At 45.7% G+C, this 17,687-nt stretch overlaps 1 pseudogene; it reads right to left on the reverse strand.

The window, feature by feature from the left end:
* Window positions 1–4,025: 4,025 nt before the first annotated feature.
* LOC129670013 (S-formylglutathione hydrolase-like) lies at window positions 4,026–13,268 on the reverse strand (annotated as a pseudogene).
* Between the last annotated feature and the right edge of the window lie 4,419 nt (window positions 13,269–17,687).

Consider the following 17,687-nt stretch of genomic DNA (forward strand, 5'->3'; position numbering starts at 1 on the left):
TCGAAGGTGTCGCCGTGGATGCGACAAACACAGTTCACGGCCTAGAGCGGTGGCTGTGAGCTGCTCCAGGCTCTGCAGCCACCAAGCTGGCTGGCTGCTTCTGAGCCCCACGCGGACAGTTGCGGTGTATGAGAGTAGATTTCAGCTCCGCCACCGAGTCGTCCTTTCCCGCGTGGATTTGCGACAGTTACTGTCATTCACGAAAATAAGTTTTCTTTTGCTAGTCTGTTAACTTCGAGAAGAACATATCATTGCCATGCAGTTCATGCTTTCCTAAGATGATGCACGATTCCAGGTGTGTAATGAAGGTCAAAGAACAGGACATGGCAGGCCACTGTGGGGCTGAAGGAGCAAGAGTGATTGAAGACGCTGCGATGTAGCCGCACTACACACTTCAGCGTCCCCGAAAATGCCGACGTTACATACAGTCAGGTAGCGTTAGCAGAGAGAACATCGCTAATAATGTCCCCAACATATCAAGTTTAAACACCAAAAACCGTTATGTAATTTTTGGAAATCCTATTTCCTGCTCTCCCACTTAACCACTTTCATGCCTTCTAAGGCTCAGAGTGTTGTTTTGTTTTTTTTTGGTTTGGGTTTTTTGTTTGTTTGTTGTTTTGGTTTGTTTGTTCTTTTGGTTTGCTCGAGAAGATGTAGTTTTCAAGAAGGACAGTAGGGGGCGGAAGAGGCCTGTTTTTCTTTTTGCCTGCCATGCTTCAGCTGCACAGTGGGGAACAGGGCTTGTAGGAAATGCCCACCTACAATTTTTAAGGTACACCCAACTTCATATTGCCACCGTTTCCTTACCGGGTGCTCTAAGGACTTCAAAGCGAAACTGAATTTTATTCCATTAAACAGCTAGCTCAAGTGGTGCACTAACCTTTTTGGTTTTGGAGCGATTTAAAAACTACTGTGAAACCAAATAAGCAGAAAGTTATAATCGCTGGAGCTAACAACTGTACTTAAAGGAAATGATGATAGTCATCTCTTAAATATACCTTTCTTCAAAGACTTACAAGTCAGAATGCTAGTTGACACCTGTGATTCAACCGTTACATGCTGATTTAAAAAAAAAAAAATCCAAATGAGAAATGAATGTGGATACAAAAAAAAAAAAAAAAACAGTTTGGGATTTTAAGAAAATTCCTTTAAATATTTGTGAAAACACAGAGGATCTTTTGGGGTTGGAATGCCGGGCCTCAAACCCAGGGCCTTGCACGTGCCACACTCAGCTTCACCAAGGTGAGAAATGAGCATAAAATAAAAGTGTGGGAGTCCCCGTGGGGCAGGATGGACATGCAGAGAGGCTGATGGGAAAGGAGCAGCCCAGGCAGGAAGACTTCCTGAGTTTGAAGAGTTCTTAGTCCTTTATCTAAATGACTAGTCCATGTGACTGTAAAGTGAAAGGTAGTCCTGTTGATACAAGGAAGTAAAGACTGAACAAGACATCAAGATGAGCACAAAAGAAGCCACTTCTTGGAGAAAAACTGGAAGCCCCCCCAACCCCATCATGTAGCCAGGAAACATGGAGAAAACATGCACTATACAAACACAGCAGCTATACAAATGTCCAATAAAGGACAAGACACCCGTGGCCCGAGGCTTAAGAGGCTTTCTCTTTCATCTCAGTAAGTCACACCTATTTTCAGAAGTGCAGCTTTCCCCTTGTTAATAAACTGCCTCTGTTTCTATGCCTAACATGTGTCTCTGATGCAATGCTGGGACACAAGAGCCTAGAATGGGGTACCCCCTAAATTTAGATCTGCAAGCAGCCACTAGACATGCCTTTCCTTTTTTTGGATACTGGCCAAAGGCAAAGACATGCATTCTCTGACTACCTGGTCCCTCACTCTTTCTCCAAAGTTCTCCTACCCCCATTCTAAAACTCAGGTGCTTGCTGACCTCCATCGCTGAACATGTGGGCGTTCTGGAACCTAATTCAAAAAGACCAGAATCGCTCCTTTTCCACCTTCCTCTCCCAGCAGCTGTGGAGGATTAGCCTGCTTGCCCTGTTGTTTTCCTCTCACTAAAATGAGCTTTAAGCTAGAAAGAAAAAAGAAAGGAAGGAAGGAAGGAAGGAAGGAAGGAAGGAAGGAAGGAAGGAAGGAAGGAAGAAAAGAAAGTTGCTGGGATAGCAGACCAGAACTAACAGTTTTTCAGAGACAGCAGCCTTTTAGCCCTGTTTAGAAGCCTGATCATGTTGCTTAGGTGTAAGAGATAACGGGGATGTGAGAGGGGATGCTCCTGAGAAGATGTGTCAGAAGGTTCATCTATGTAACTCCTTTAGTCTGCCTGTGGATTTGATTTAGATGGTGATAGAGTCAATCCTGGAAATGAAGGAAGAGTGAAAAACTTTATCCTCTCCGTTCACTTTTATTGTTACCTTGTTTGTTTGACAGAGTCTTGTTCAAGCAGGTCTGGAACTCACTGTGTAGCCCAGGATGGGCTCAAATTCAGGCCAGTCCTCCTACCTTAGACTCCCAGGTAGTGTTATTATGGTCTTGAGACACTTTGCCTGGCTCCCTTATTGTACATGAAAGCCAGAAAACCAGATAGTTAAAAGCACAGTTCATCTCCTGGGAACGCCTCGGCAAAGCACACGCTTAGCTGGTGTGAGTGGGTATGAATATGTCTCCGTATTCATGTTGAGATGGGTACTCACAAGCAGGGTGTGGTGCCGCATACCTTTAATCCCAGCACGTGGGAGGCAAAGACAGGCTGGTCTCTGTGAGCTCAAGGGCAGCCTGGTCTACAAAGTGAGTTCCAGGACAGCCAGGGCTACACGCAGAAACCCTGTCTCGAAAAAGATGGGGGACTTGCCGACAGGCAGACAATGGTGGCGCATGCCTGTAATCCCAGCACTCAGGAGGCAGAAGCAGGTGGATCTGTGTGAGTTTGAGGCCAGTCTGCTCTACAAAGTGAGTTCCAGGACAGCCAGGGCTACACAGAGAAACCCAGTTTCTAAAATTCAAAGGAAAACAAAACAAAACAACAAAAAGTATTGTTTTGTGTTTTTGCTTGAGGCCGTGTAGCCCAGCCAGTCCTTGCACTAACAATGCAGCAGAAGGTGACCTTCTCCTGGTAGTCAATCCCAGCCTTCCAAGTGCTAGGATTACAGACAAGGCCATCATGCTCATCCCTTTCCCACTTTCTTTTTCCTAATTCCCTGTTTTTAACAATATCTGGTTTTGCATTTGTGTGCACCAGTGTTTTTATAATGAATGAAAATCCCAAATCATTCGATTTTACCAATGAAGACTCAGGAGCCAGATGCGGGGTGAAAACCTCCTAGCTCAGAGAGGCAGAGAAAGCAACCAGCAGACTTTCCTACTCTACCAATGTCCCAGAGGAAAAAAACCCTGCAAAGTCAAAAGCCCAAAACCCAAAAGCCCAGGGCCAAAGCTTGCTAGCTCACCTGACAGCTCAGGAGGAAAAAGCCAAAAGCTAAAAGCTGAAGAGCTTCTTCTCTATGCTGTCTTAAACACCCTTTCCTCAAAGTCCTCCCTTTCTTCTTAATCCCTGTCAGCTGGTCGCTTGCTCTGCCTCTTGACCCAGGGTTAACTTTATTAAATCCTGTGTACAGAAAGCTCCTGGGTTAAAGTTATGTGGTAAGGCTGAACTACACCAAACAAGAAACAGGTTTTTTGAGTTCACAGTCTCGGGGTTCATAACGGGATCTAATGTCCTACAACACACCAGTGTCTATTTCTTGATTCTCAACTCCAGAAATCTCTATTGACTTCTAATAATGAAAGCTTCGGAATCACCTGTACCAAATCTCAACTCCCTGCTCCTAATGTTGATAGCCATATCCATTCAAATTATTTTAGAATGGTTATTTTCATAATTATAAATAATACACTTTATTTTTGTTTGTTTGTTTTTAAAATTTGATACATTTATTCAGAAAAGTGATTCAACTGCAGGAGGATGATCTTTTAAGAGGAAATCCAAAATCTTTTATTCTGCAATTCTGTTTATATCAACATTTATAAACGTGATGAGATTCTCCTGCCTGAAGCTTTTCATGCATTCATGTATTTTGCATGATGTCTGATGTGGTCAGTGATGAAAATTGTGATGAAGTAGCACCTATGGTCATAATCCTTTTAGGATTATCTTTTCTGTGCAGGCAGCCATGAAGTTATCAGAGAGTAATGCCCATATGGCATCCTTTCCTTGATCAATTAGTATGTCAATCTAGGAGCTTGAAGAAGACTTCATGAGACAGGTCCCATCAGAGACTTTCCATTTACTTTGATCTGGTACTGAATATCCATTAAAAAGTCTTTTTTTTTTTTTTTGGCCCAGGGACAAAAAAGACTGGGTTGCAAAAGCTGACACAGATCTGTACTTCCCAGGATTTTTCAAAGCACAAACTAGAGCTTTGTGGCCTCCCATAGAGCATCCAAAAATAGACATCCTCTGTGAGTCTGCTGGAAAATTGGCATTTATGAGTTGTGGAAGCTCCTCTGTTACATAACAGTACATTCTGTAGTTAGTTTTCCAGGGATTTTCAGTGGCAGTCACGTAAAACCCAGTGCTGAAGTTCCCAGATGTCATCTTCTCCTTTAACATCGCAGCCATAGGCGACCAGAGCAATGAGGACAAGGCTGCGTTCTGAGGCAGCGTGCTGATAGCCAGACTTTGATACGAAGTTTTGTTCTGTGCAAGTTAAACCGGGCAGCCAGTGACATACAGGACACTTTGTCTGTGGTGGTAGGTAGACAGCAAATCTCATTTTACTGTCCACAAATCTCAACACTGTCAGGTTCAAAAGCTTTCTGGAGCCCTCCAAAGTGCCTGTTGCTGGAAACCTGTTTCAGTGCCGTTCTTCTGTCCAATTGCTACATTTCTTCCTTTTTTCTTTTTTATCTGCACCAAAAGGCAGTGGATCTCCCAGTATGCTTTGTCTTCTTCTTTGTTTGCTTTGAAACGAGGTCTTGCATGCTGCCTAGGCTTCCCTTTAACTCCTGGAACCAAGTCTTCTCCTGCTTCAGGGTTCTGCGACGTGGGCCGCAGGTGCATGCTAACAGCTGCAGCATGCCCGAGCATGGCAAACGTGTCCCACCCTGTCCCACCTCGCTAAAAACCGTTAGGTTACAGTCCTAAAGCTGGCCACCAAGTGGCCCAGCTCTCCAAGTGCTGAGTCCAGCAATCACAAGCCCCCTTTGGCTCACTTAATTAACATGGCCAGTTAGGATTAAACACCTCATTCTAACACGGGGTTTCCCATTTTACCTTTATAAACCACCATTTGCCTATGGGCCCCATCTGTCTCCTCTCTATCTGGAGGCAGGCTTTTGTCCCACTTGGGGACAGAGACCCCTGTCCTCTCTCCCCTGTACCCTTTTCCCTTCTCCTTTGTCTTCTATCTCCTGACTTTTTCTCTTATTCCCTGCCCTTTCTCCATCTGGGGCAAATGCATCTCCTTTGCACTGAGGACTTGGTCTTGGTGTGTCCTGTGCCAACACTGGTCCTTTCACGTACCCCTCTTCACAACTTACCCACCTTTCCTTAAGAAATTAAAGAAAGAAGGAACATGTCTTTGCCACTAGTTTTTCTCAGCCCCCCAACCCCCAGAGTAGTATGTGTGTTGCTGGTGTTTGGAAGGCAAACATCCTAAAATTCACTGAGCTACATTCTAGCTCTTTTTACAGTTAACAGTTTTTGTTTACTTTTAATATGATGTGAAACTGTTGTTGAATATTAATATTTACTATTGATTTATCTTTTAGTTAAGCAGTGGTTGTTCCTAAACCAGCTGTATACCCAAATCACCACACAGAGACTAGGATTTATTTAATTAACCTAGAGCACAATGCTGGGCAATAGTTACTCCATCCTAAACCTCCAAGCCCACATACTTTCCTCCCGTTCAGATTTCCCACATTATATTTGCTTTTAGTCATATCTTAGGTCCCGTTCATCTCTCCTCATGGTTCCACTCCTGCCGATCTCTGCTCCCCAACTTCCCACTTGCTTTCTTCTCCTCCTCTCTGGACCAGGATGCTCCACCCTATTCTCTCCATTGTTCAGCATTGCCTGGTTGTTTTTATTGACAACACAGAGAACAAATGGTGGCATGTTTACACAAACTTGAGACAGGTGATGCTTAGAATAAACATCACAATGCAATGTCCAGATTGAAACCAGATAGTGGGGGAGAGAGATCAGCATTTAAATGAACAAGGGTAAATTTATACATTCCACAAGAACGTTATATCAACATGAAACCCGCTAGACTTCTTCGGTATATCTCTGCAGCCCAGGGACTGCGTCTGTCGCCTGCACAGCTCCTGTGTTGTCTTGGTTCCTATTTTGCTTGCAGCTTCTATCTCCTCTCTCTTCTCTGTCCCTCCCCTTTTTTCTGAAGTTCACTATCAAGTAAATTTCTTAGAAAGGTAATGTGACAAGTGAGTACTGCTGGTTTGTAAGTGTCTTTATCTGCCTTCATTTATAGTTTTTTCAGTACCGTTTTCCTCCCGCTCCCCTCTGTTCCAGAACTGCAGAGTACACTTGGGTTTGCTCTGTTATGTAAGTGCCCTACTGTTGCGTCATACAGCCAGACCCTGATTTTTGTTCTTTGCTGTTGTTGCTTGGTTGGTTGCTTTTGGTTTTTTGAGAGAGAGTTTCTTTCTGTAGTCTTGACTGTCCTAGAACTTGCCCTGTGGACAAGGCTCAGACTCAAAGAGATCCACAGCCTCTGCCTCCTGAGTAACCTTCTCATTCAAATGACCATTTTATATAAATTTGATGGAACCCTTCTTCCCCCCTTTCTTTGTCTGTTTTTATAAATACCAGGACTGAATCTCATTCTCTTTTTCCAGAAACCATCACTTACATGTTTATGTAGCAGCTTTGCAAGCTTGGCTGGGTCTCTGGATGTGTTTGGATTACTGACGTATTAACTCATGGTTTGGACTGGAAAGAAAACATGCAAGGAGAGCTGACCACAAGCCGAAGGATGCAGCCTGATTATGCCTCAGAATAAGTGTTTATGAACTCATATGCTCACTGGAACTATGCGCTGTGTAGAAAAACCATTTTTTCATTCCTAATGAGTTTATCTTTCTAAAAGAAAAACAGTCACAAGCATTTCTACCATCAAAGAAGAAATAATGCCAATTAGCAAAGTCCTTATGACTCACAGGCCCCTTCTCATATCATGTCTAATAACCTGTCTGTTTGAACAAAACTCTGTCTTAACAAGGAAATTACACTTACAAAAGAGTGGGAGCTGGTGATGCATACCTGTCACCCCGCACGTAGGATGGCGACAGAGACCAAAGGTTTGAGGCCAGCCTGCCTAAAGGCCATGCCTGCAGGGAACGAGAATACTCTGAAAAGATTCTAAGTTTCTCACTCTAGCTGTCCGGACTCTTGAAATGAGGAACCCTAGAGAACAGGAATCCTCTCCCTAGAATCTCATGCTGAGAGAAGGAAAAGGCTGAAGACCTCTCCCAGACAGAGGGGAAACTTGTCTCCTGGGAAGACATTTCAGACAGATCCCCTTGAAGGAAAGACAATGGTCTTCGTTACTTTGCTATTGCTGTGACAAAATACCATGACCAAGGCAACTTATTAAAGAAAGCATTTAATTTGGAGCTCAGAGCTCCAAAGAGTTAAGAGTCCTTGACTATAGGTGGGGAGCATGGCAGCAGGCAGGCAGGCAGGTATGGGTGCTGGAGCTTACATCGGAGCCACAAGCGTGAGGCAGAGAGAGAGAACTGTGAATGCCATGTGCTTCAAAAGAAAAATCTCAAAGCCCACTCAGTGACATATCTTCTGACAAGGCCACACCTTTTCATCCTTCCCAAATAGTTCTGCTTGGAGACCAAGCATTCAAATACATGAACCTATGGGGGCTGTTCTCATTTAAGCTGCAGAAACAATAATGCGCAGGGATAATCTCTTGTATTCTGTGTGGAAACATTACCTGTCAATAAAAATTGGATGGTCAATAAGCAGAGGCAGGATTAGAAGGTGGGATTTCTATCAGGGAGAGAGGAACACTGGGATAGAATCAGGACATGGGGGCCTCACTTCCAACTTAGAGCAGAGGTTGAAGCCACCTATCTGTTATCTTGAAAGGTCTATGGAAAGCCCCTCCCAGGGTCTGCTGAGTAGGACTCAGAGCTGTTCTGACTTCCTCCTAAGGCATTAGCTAAGACCTAGGAGATTTAGAGAGAACAGCTTCCTGGGAATCCATTAAGAGGGTGGTCAGGATGCCAGGTGGTCCAAGCTTGAGAAAACTGTGGAGCCAAACATGCTTTGATAGGGAAGCAGGAGCAGAAACTGCAGAAGACCCGGGTGTAAAGGACGGTGGGAAAAGGTAGGACCAGACGTCAGCAGCAGTGCTGTTTAAGGCCTGATGAGTCTGCATTGTGATATCAGAGGTGGCTTTTTAAGCTGATGTCAAGTTGTGCAGCTGACAAGAAGCTAGCAAGCTACCTGGCTTAGCAGGTGTTTGTGGAAGGCTGGTGAGACGGTACCACAGGGACCACACTTTATGTTGACTCTCCGCATCGACCTGTGCTGTGTCTCATGTTTTCACTCTAGGAATGTGACCTAGGACCTCCAGCACGCCAGGCAAGCCACCGTAGCTACTGTGAATAGGATTGTTTCCTGATTGATTTATTTCTAACAATAGAAACACTAATGGTTTCTCAGTGTTTGTTCTGCATGTGATAATTTTTCTGAGTTTGGTCAGTTTGGACTGGCCAAACTGGTCATTGGAAAACAGATAATTTTATTGGTAATTTGTTTGTTTTAATTTCTCTTTCTCTTGCCTAATTATTTTGGCTAAACCATTTAGGTTGTGACACAGGGGAAATCAGTGTCTCCTACTAGGGTTCTTAGTCTCATTAATTTTTTTTTTAATTAAAAATAAGGAAACTCTATACCGGGTCACTTGCTGCTGAGCTGAGGTGGGAGGTAAACCCTGGAGCCACAGCAAAGCCCTAGTTACAAATCCATTATATCTGAGGATGGGGACAGAAGGTGAGGGGCAGGGTGGGTGGAGGGGACTGTGCCTTTTCTAGAGCTCCATTTTCCTCTCTCCCTCAAGCTGCAAAGCACGCTCTGACTTCCTGCCTCCATCATATTCCTTCCGTTTCAGCTCTTCATTCTTTGTCTTTTTTATAAACCTGTTCAGAGATTTATCATCCTAAAACATACTATATTTCAGAATTTTTTTTACTTTTGAGATTATAATATAATTACATTATTCCCCCATTCCCTCTCCTATATGCCCCACCTTGCTCTCTTTCAAATTCATGTCCCTCTTTTTTTTAATTAATTGTTAGAAGCATATATGTATATGCATATACATGTATATTCCTAAATACAGCATGCTTGTACGTATGTCTTCAGGGCTGACCTTGGGTGTTGGATAAGCAATCGATGTGCTCTTCCTTGGGGAAGACATTTCTTGTACTCTCAGTGTTTCTTAGTTGCCTGCAGTCTTCGTTGAGGCCTTGTGTTCTTTCCCCCTTCTTAGCATGTCTATTGTCCTTGTTCAGCTCATGTTTAGGCAGTTATTTTGGTGAGGCCTTATGGGCATAGCTCTGACATTACTAGGAGATATAATTTCAATAACAATGCTTTCGAGAGTTCATCTTGCAATACTGACTTACTTGAGAGCTGTCTAGGACAATGGTAAAGTTCTTCTCTGCTGTGTGTGGACTAGTGGATCATCTAACTTGATGAACAAATATCCATCTGTTAATGGATTTATTTATTATGCTTTGTCGGCATGTATGTTGCAGACCAGAAGAGGGCATCAGTGTCCCTGGGACTATAGTCACAGAGAATTGTGAGCCACCATGTGCATGCTGGGAACTGAACTTAGGATCTCTGGAAGAGCAGCCATTGCTCCTAACTGCTGAGCCCTGTTGGTGGATTCTAAATTCTTACAGGCTGTTGGGAGGTAGTGCTTGGCTGGAAACATATCTTGGGGAACTGATCTTGCTCAGGGTCCCTCAGCCTTGTGTTACTCCCTGTCCTTCCTAGCTGCCACGAGGGGAAAGCCTCACGCTTTCAGCACTGCAGTGTGCGGCAGCACAAGCATGGAACCAAGCGTCCATGCACTGAACCCCCGAAAACACACACCCAAACAAGCTCCTCATCAGCTGCTCCTCTCAGGTAGTTTAGTCTAGTCACAGCCCTGCAAAAGCCCTAGAGAGCTGTACTGGAGTTTAGACAAATGGGAAAAGTCAGTATTATGGATCACCACACCTTCAGTCATTTGATCAGGGGACTTGGCTATACTCTGATCATACCCAGCATTCCTTAGGAAGCATTTTCTATTTTCAGTGTTTGTATTGAGATCAAATTCATCACTATAACATTTAATTGGGGATGGCTTATGGTTTCATAGTTTAGTCCATTATCATCATGGTGGGAAGCATGGAGGCACACAGGCAGACATGGTGCTGGAGAAGGAGTTGAGATTTCTACATCTTGATTCGAATGCAGGCAGCAGCAGGAGACTATGAGCCACTGGGCCTGGTTTTGAGCTTCTGGGACCTCAAAGACCCCTTCATTAGTAGTTGATTGCTGTTCTAAGAGGAAGTTGGCGATTCATTTCTTATTGGGAACGTCCTTCTCTTTGATGTTATCATCAGTGTCTTTGAATGGTCTGAATAACAAATCTTTGAGTTGTTCTTCCCTGCGATTTGTCAGTGGGGCACAGAGGCTTCCACGTGCGCATGGCAGGTGACATAGTGTATGCGGCAGACATCTGCAGCTCAGACGGTGACACGTCTGGCCTGCCTGGAGCTTGGTGGCTGAAGCCATGTACGCTGTGATCTCCAAGACCCCGGGAGCACGGGAAACCTAATCGGGAGGTTTCCTAGGCTTCTCGGAGAATGGACAGAAGGTCTTTTGGACTCCTTGCTGAACCCTCAAGCCTACCTGATGCTTTGGAGTTGGCTGTTTTACCAGTTCAAGTTGCAGCCTGAGGGAATACAAAGGGAATACCTGTTTATTTTGTACTCGTCTCGGAGCTTAATTTCCAGAACTCAAATAAAACCAAGGAGGAAAAAGAAGGAGGCAGAGAGCAGTTCAGAAAGAGGTACTTAGAAGCCAAAGATTCGGGTTGTTTGTCTACTGCAGCATGACTGGAGAGCAAGTCTTGTTTCAAATATGTGTTCCTGTTACTGGAGTTCACCTTTCTGCCTTAGTGTGGCTTCTTCTAGGGGCAGAGCTGGGCTGTGTAATTCTGGGAAAATGAAAACCATTTACCTGGGAAGCACAAGGAGAATTACCAGGAAAGGGGGTCACTGGTCTAGAACGAGACAGTGCTCTCAGAAATCTGTGCTCCCAGCCCAGTGACCCCAGCAAAATGGGAGCCTATCCCAGTGGAGAGCATTGGCAGGAGCAAAGGTGTCCCCAAAAGGTGCCAGGAGCCCATGTACTTACTAACTGCCAACCGTTCCTGGAGGGAGGAGAGCACCTCCTGGGCACTTTTGGACCACTGAGAAGGACTGCTTGTGAAAGTAGCCTCAGGGGCTCCTAAGGATAACTCAGGAACACACACAGGCATTTGGAGGTCCCTGGAGAAGAAAAGAGCAAGGCTGATGGTGTGTGATAGATGGGGAATCATCAGAGCCACTTGGCCCTCTTCTAACAGCGCATGGGACATGTTTATCTCTTTAAGTCTTTCTCTCTAAGCCAGGAGGCAGTAGCAGGAGCTTCAGTGAGTCCAACCTTTTTCTGGTCTAGTTTCTCAGAAGGTGATGGAAGGTTTCAGCAGCAGCTTGTCAGCCCCTGGAAGCTTCTAAGCTCTACTGTTGGCTCCTTAGAGTTTCTCTGTCCCTGCCTCTTTCACCTATGGTAAGTCATATGACTGCCTCTAGCTGTATCTTTTTTTCTCCTGACTCCAGCCTGCTGGAAGCCAAGAGCAGAAAGATAATGAGGATTTGGGAATTATGAAGGGGGAAAAAAAGGAAAAAGAAAGAGGCAAGAGCTCACTTACAAGTATTTTGAAAACACAGGTTTATCTGGTTTGGAAGTCATTTCTGTCTCTTTCTTAAAACTTGGCTTGCACCATTAGGCCACAGATGACACTGGGACAAGTGTAGGGTCTCCATTCTGGTGTGATCAGACACCAGCTGCTGTCCTCTCCCCTTCTTCCTTCCCATCATGCTCTTCCTCCCCTTCTGAGACAAGATCTCACTATGGAGCTAGTGTCTAAGTCTTTATCCTTTTGTCTCAGCCTCTCCCAAGTGCTGGAATTATGGGTATGTCAGTTTACTTGGGTGTTCTTGTCTTGTCACTGCAAAGATACTTAGGGAGTCAAAGAAAGCAGAGAGAGAGAGAGAGAGAGAGACTGGATTTGTTAAAATGAAATAAAAAATAAAGTGTGTAGGTGTTACTTTTCAAAACTATTTTATTTTCGTTTCTTATGCCTCTTCCTCCCTTCTCCACCCCAGTTCTTTCCAAAACCCCAACACCACGTAGGAGAGAAAGAAGGTTAGTGGGGAGCGGGGACAGAGTTTTTCTTAGCCACTTCTTGCTGGTTGGGGTTGTTGGATTCCTTGGGGCAGGTCCAATCTTCGTTTCAGGATATCTCCAACTTCTTCTTGTCACGCTGCATCAACAGCAGCCAGGAGCAGCAGCGGGGAGCAGCAGCCTTCTTCCTCAGAGGCCCCCCAACACTCTCTGGGCTCTGGCATTTATTCCTTCCTCAGAGTCCTCGGAATTAAACTAGCTGCTGCTGGCAAAGAGCCCTTCTCAGAGCCCACACAAGGCAAACAGTTTGCTGCTGTGGACAGTCTGAATCAGTCCCACATCCCACACCTGGGATTAAAACAAAACCATGTTTACATATCCTAAACTTCCACAACAAAAGCGCATGCCATGTTATGAATTGTTTTGGAAAGTCTAAAGAATCGCCGACAGGGGCATGCCTGGGTTGTCTCTGGGCTTCTGGGAAATGGCAGGAGCAGGCTCACACGCACTCTGAGAGACCTAATCCTGAGAGAGGCTCAGGCACTCACTGTGCTGCAAATCCCTTCTTACCTCAGGATGACGGAACTGAGCTGCCCGTCTTCGTGAGAGCCACCGGATTCTCTCGCTGCACACCCAGACAGACCCCAGCTGTCTTCTGTGGCATTCCTGGACCCGCCTCTCAGCAAGGTGTGAGAGTCTGCCTGAGGACCATCCCAGAAGAGCCTGCTCACTTGGAGCCTGAGGGAGGCAGCAAAATGGGACAAAGGCCAGCTGGCAGCTCCTCTGTCCAGGACCAAGCAAAGGACACTCATTCTTCCGCTGGGCTTGCCAGGCCTGCAGCCTTTCTGGCAGCCCAAGGGAGCTCTAGCCTAGACAGACCGATTTGATGTGAGCATCACTGCCAAGGGCAGGCCTTATGGGTTTCTGTGTGGGTGGGGGGATGGGAGGTGGGGAGGGGAAGAACTAGGGAGGAGGGAGCAAGGATCAGAATTTGAAAGGGCAGAGTTGGAGGCAAACTCTGTCTCAGGAACTGCTTTGATTTCTCTTAGTCAAACGAAATTTACTTTGAAATTCGTGAGATATAATAGGGTATGAGATTTAAACATTGCTCAAAGTGATGTAGATGGGAAACGGCCAGCTGGAATAAATCAGGTTTTTTTCTGGGGGGGGGGAGTATGTCAAATGGCAGAGACCCCCCAAAAAAAAGCCATATATCTGGAACCCTGACCCTTGCTTGTACCTTCAGCCCATCTTCACGCTGGCTTCTTTCTAAAGCTTAAACCACATCCAGTCAGCAGTTGAAAGGCCCAGAGGGCTTGCACGAGGTGGAGCCCAGGTCGCTGAGTGTGGCCCCTCCTGAACCGCCAGCCTCACGGCTTCATCAACTTCCCTGCTTTCCGGGAGCGCTTCGTTCTTGCAGCACCAGGCAGCCAGGGCTCCGGAATTCCAAAAGGGAGAGTCCTCCTCCCCTACCACCTGACCCCAGCCTATCAACTCTCATTAGGACTGCTTGCATCCTCTTCCTCTGTGGCCTGGCAATACCCCTCACCCCCAACCCGGGGAAAGTGATCAAAGAGCAGGTAACAGAGTCCATGTCAGAGACAGCCCCTGCTCCCCTTACTAGGGCACCCACATGAGACTGAGCTGCCATGGGCTACATCTGAGCAGGGGACCCAGATGTGTTGGCTTTGTTGGTCTCCTGTTGTCTCTGGGTTCTTGTATACCTCCACTTTTCCATAAGACTCCCTGTGCTCTGCCCAAAATTTGGCTGTGAGTCTCAGCATCTGCTTTGATCTCCTGCTGGGTGAAGCTTTTCAGAGGACATCTTAGCTTCTTTAGGTCTGTGGATTATTGTATAATTATCCTGTATTATATGGCTAATATCTGCTTATAAGTGAGTATTTTTCTGTGTGTTTTTCTGGGTCTGGGCTACCTCACTCAGGCTGATCTTTTCTAGTTCCATCAAATTTGCCTGCAAATTTCATGATTTCCTTGTTTTTAATGCTGAGCAGTATTCAATTGTGTGTAAACGTACCACAGTTTCTTTATCCATTCTTTGGTGTAGGGACATCTAGGTTGTCCCAGATTTTGGCAATTACGAATAAAGCTGCTATGAACACAGTTGAGCAAGTGTCCCTGTTGTATGGTGGCGCATCTTTTGGGTATATGCCCAGAAGTGGTATAGCTGGGTCTTTCTGTGCAGCACCATTCCCCCACTGTCCATCACCCTGTCTGCAGTGGGCGTTTCCTGCAGCCCCTCTCAGGAAACGCCTGCTTTGGGCTCTCAGAAGCAGAAGTGCTTGGTGACAGAGGAGCAGGTGTGGAGCTTGGGAAGGAAAGGCAGAGCCTGAAGGTTGCTGTGCATTTATTTCTTCAAACCTGCTTGTCGCCGGGTAGGGCAATGGCAGGGTAAAGCCCTCCCACTGAGCGCTAGAGCACTCATCTTCAGACCTATACATCCAGGCTCTTTAGGAGTGTATGTATCAGCTGGGCATGGTGGTGCACGCCTGCAATCCCAGCACCCTGGGAGGCTGAGGCAGGAGGACCTTTGTGAGTTCGAGGCCAGCCTGGTCTCCAAAGTGAGTACAGGACAAGAGAAACCCTGTCTCAAAAAAAAAAATGTTTAAAAAAGAGTGTATATGTATTTATTGCTCTAACTCATGTATCACACGTGCCACAGCATACGTGTGGAGGTCAGAGGTCAGCTTGTATGAATCAGTTCTCTCCTTTCACCTGAGGATAGAACTCATGTCTTCAGGCTATGTTGCTAGCGCATTTGCACACTGAAATATCCCATCATCCCAACAGTCTGGACTCACAAGTATGAATGTAGTTCATGCCACTATGGCCTACTCTCTGGAGCCCTACCAGGTTCCACCTCAGAGAAATGCTCCACCCTTCCAGCGTTCTTTCCCAACCAGTGGGGCTGACTGTCCCTGGGGTAAGAAATACCATATGCCTGAGTGATTCCATATGGAAACGCTTGAAAATTCTAGCAAAAAGGTTATTTTTAAAAAATTAGGAGGATGAGGCTACAGATAGCATCTGAGGCAGTGCCATTTTAGGAGGCAAAGCTTACATATCAAAAGAAGCATAATAGCAACTGAAATTAAGTTAATTTAACTTAATCTCTGAGAAACAGAGACGAGTATCACTCATGACATCTGCTTCACGGGCCTTCTCCAAGGTCACTCTGAGAACCTGAGTGTCATGATTTTAAAAAGTCAGAAATTGTGATTGGAACCAGAATGCTAGCAACAAATCCCCCAGGGCATGCTGGCACCGCAGGGTGGAAACTGCTCTCCATCGCGCCCTTTTTCCCACGGCTGGTCTTTTTCCGATGTACAGGCCAAGGTTAGTGCCTCAATGTCCCCGGTGGAGGAAGTGAACTATTGAAAAGTAAATCTTCCATGAAACAGCCCCTTGGAGCTGGTGGAGCAGCCCTGTGGCACAGCACTCGCCTGGCATGTGCAAGGCCCTGGGTTCAGTGATTTCCAGCCCCGAGAGAAAACACCAAACTAGAACAGAGCAAACGGCACTAGCTCGGTGGGACCTGCAGCACTGGGTCTCCTGACATGCACCCCCCGCCCCGGGGGTAAGCGCTCATCTTTCCTTGTTCCTCTGGAGGTGTGTGTGCTGACTGCTTTGAGTCCAGGTCCCAATCCTTTTAGATACTTTACAATTCTTTTTAAAAAATGTGTTTTAAAGATTGATTGACTGATTGGTTATGCATACAGTGTTCTGCCTGCAGGCCGGAAGAGGACACCAGATCTCCTTACAGATGGTTGTGAGCCACCATGCGGTCGCTGAGAATTAAACTTTAGAAGAACAGCCTCTGAGCCATCTCCAGCCCCTCTTTTGTTGTTTTTAAAAACATGTTTAGGTAACTGGAAAAATCTTAGAAACTGTACTGTGTTTTAGCAACAGCAGATGCTAAGCTAAATGTTGCTCTTAAGATGAATTTTACAGTCACTATGTAAGAACATTGCAACCATGGCCTCAATTCTTCACCAGTTCCTAAGAATTCACCAATTCTGGCTTGTTATGCAACTTTGAAATATTTTTCCTGAAGAGACTCTGTTTCATTTTATGTCTCCTTGACCCAGGGGTCACCTTGGGTGGCCTTCATCTAGATTGGCCAATTGAATATGACTATGTGAGGAAGTGCCAATTCTAATGGTGTGCCCACACAAGTTGTGTCCTCTTATTTGTGTGTGTTTGGTCTAGGGTTATATGGGTAGATGTGTGTGTGTGTTTGTGTAGGAGTCTGTGTGTTTGTATATGGGTATGTGTGTAGGAGTGTGTGTTTGTGTAGGTGTGTTTCTGTGACTGTATAGGGGTAGTGTGTGCAGATGTATGTGTGTTTGTATGTGTGTTTGGGTAGGGATATATATGTAGCTGTGTGTAGGTGTGGTGTATGTGTGTGTGTGTGTTTGTGTGTGCACATGTACCATGGCACAGAAGTGGAGGTCAGAGAGAAGTCTATTCTCTTTTCTTCATGTAGGTCTCAAGGACTGGATCAAACTCAGAGCATCAGACTTGGCAGCAAGTACACTATCCTCTGAGTCACCTCTCTGGCCCCTACCTTGTGGTTAAGTCAGGGTCTTCCTTGGCTTGGACCTCACCAAGTAGGGCGGGCTGCTGGCCATTGATCTTGTCTCTGCTTCCCCAGCACCGGGATTACAAGCATGCACCGCCACTAGACCTTGGGTTTTTTTCTCTTTGGTTTTTTTTGTTTTTCAAAATGTGGGAATCAAGCTTGTGTCTGAACGCCTGCCAGGAAAGCGTGTTATTAACTGGGCCGTGTGCCTAGTGCCATTCTTACCTTCTGTGCCTTTTCCATCCCTGTGGAGGTTTGCTGGGATGAGTATGCTTGAAGATGGGAGACAAGCAAGTCCCTCCTTCACCATCCTTGTTGTGGCTGTTCTAACTCAGCCCCTGGTCCCCAGACATAGCAGCAGGACCATTTGGCCGACTTCCCTAGAGCATTAGCAATAAGTGCTTGTCCTGTTCTGGGCTGGTGTGGATGCCATACCTAGTACCTTTTTCTCGAGAGGAGTTTTTTTTTTTTAACCCAAAGATGCAATATAAAAATAAAAAGGCCTATGGTGGTAGGGCTGGAGAGTGACTCAACAGTCAAGAGCACATGTCGCTCCCTAGGAGGTCTAGGTTTGGTTCCCAGGTCCCACTTTGTGTGTCTCAGCACTGCCTGTGACTCTAGTGCCATGGAA

The sequence above is a fragment of the Psammomys obesus genome, unplaced genomic scaffold (assembly GCF_907164565.1).
Source record: "Psammomys obesus unplaced genomic scaffold, mPsaObe1.curated_primary_1811, whole genome shotgun sequence".
NCBI classification, from domain to species: domain Eukaryota; kingdom Metazoa; phylum Chordata; class Mammalia; order Rodentia; family Muridae; genus Psammomys; species Psammomys obesus.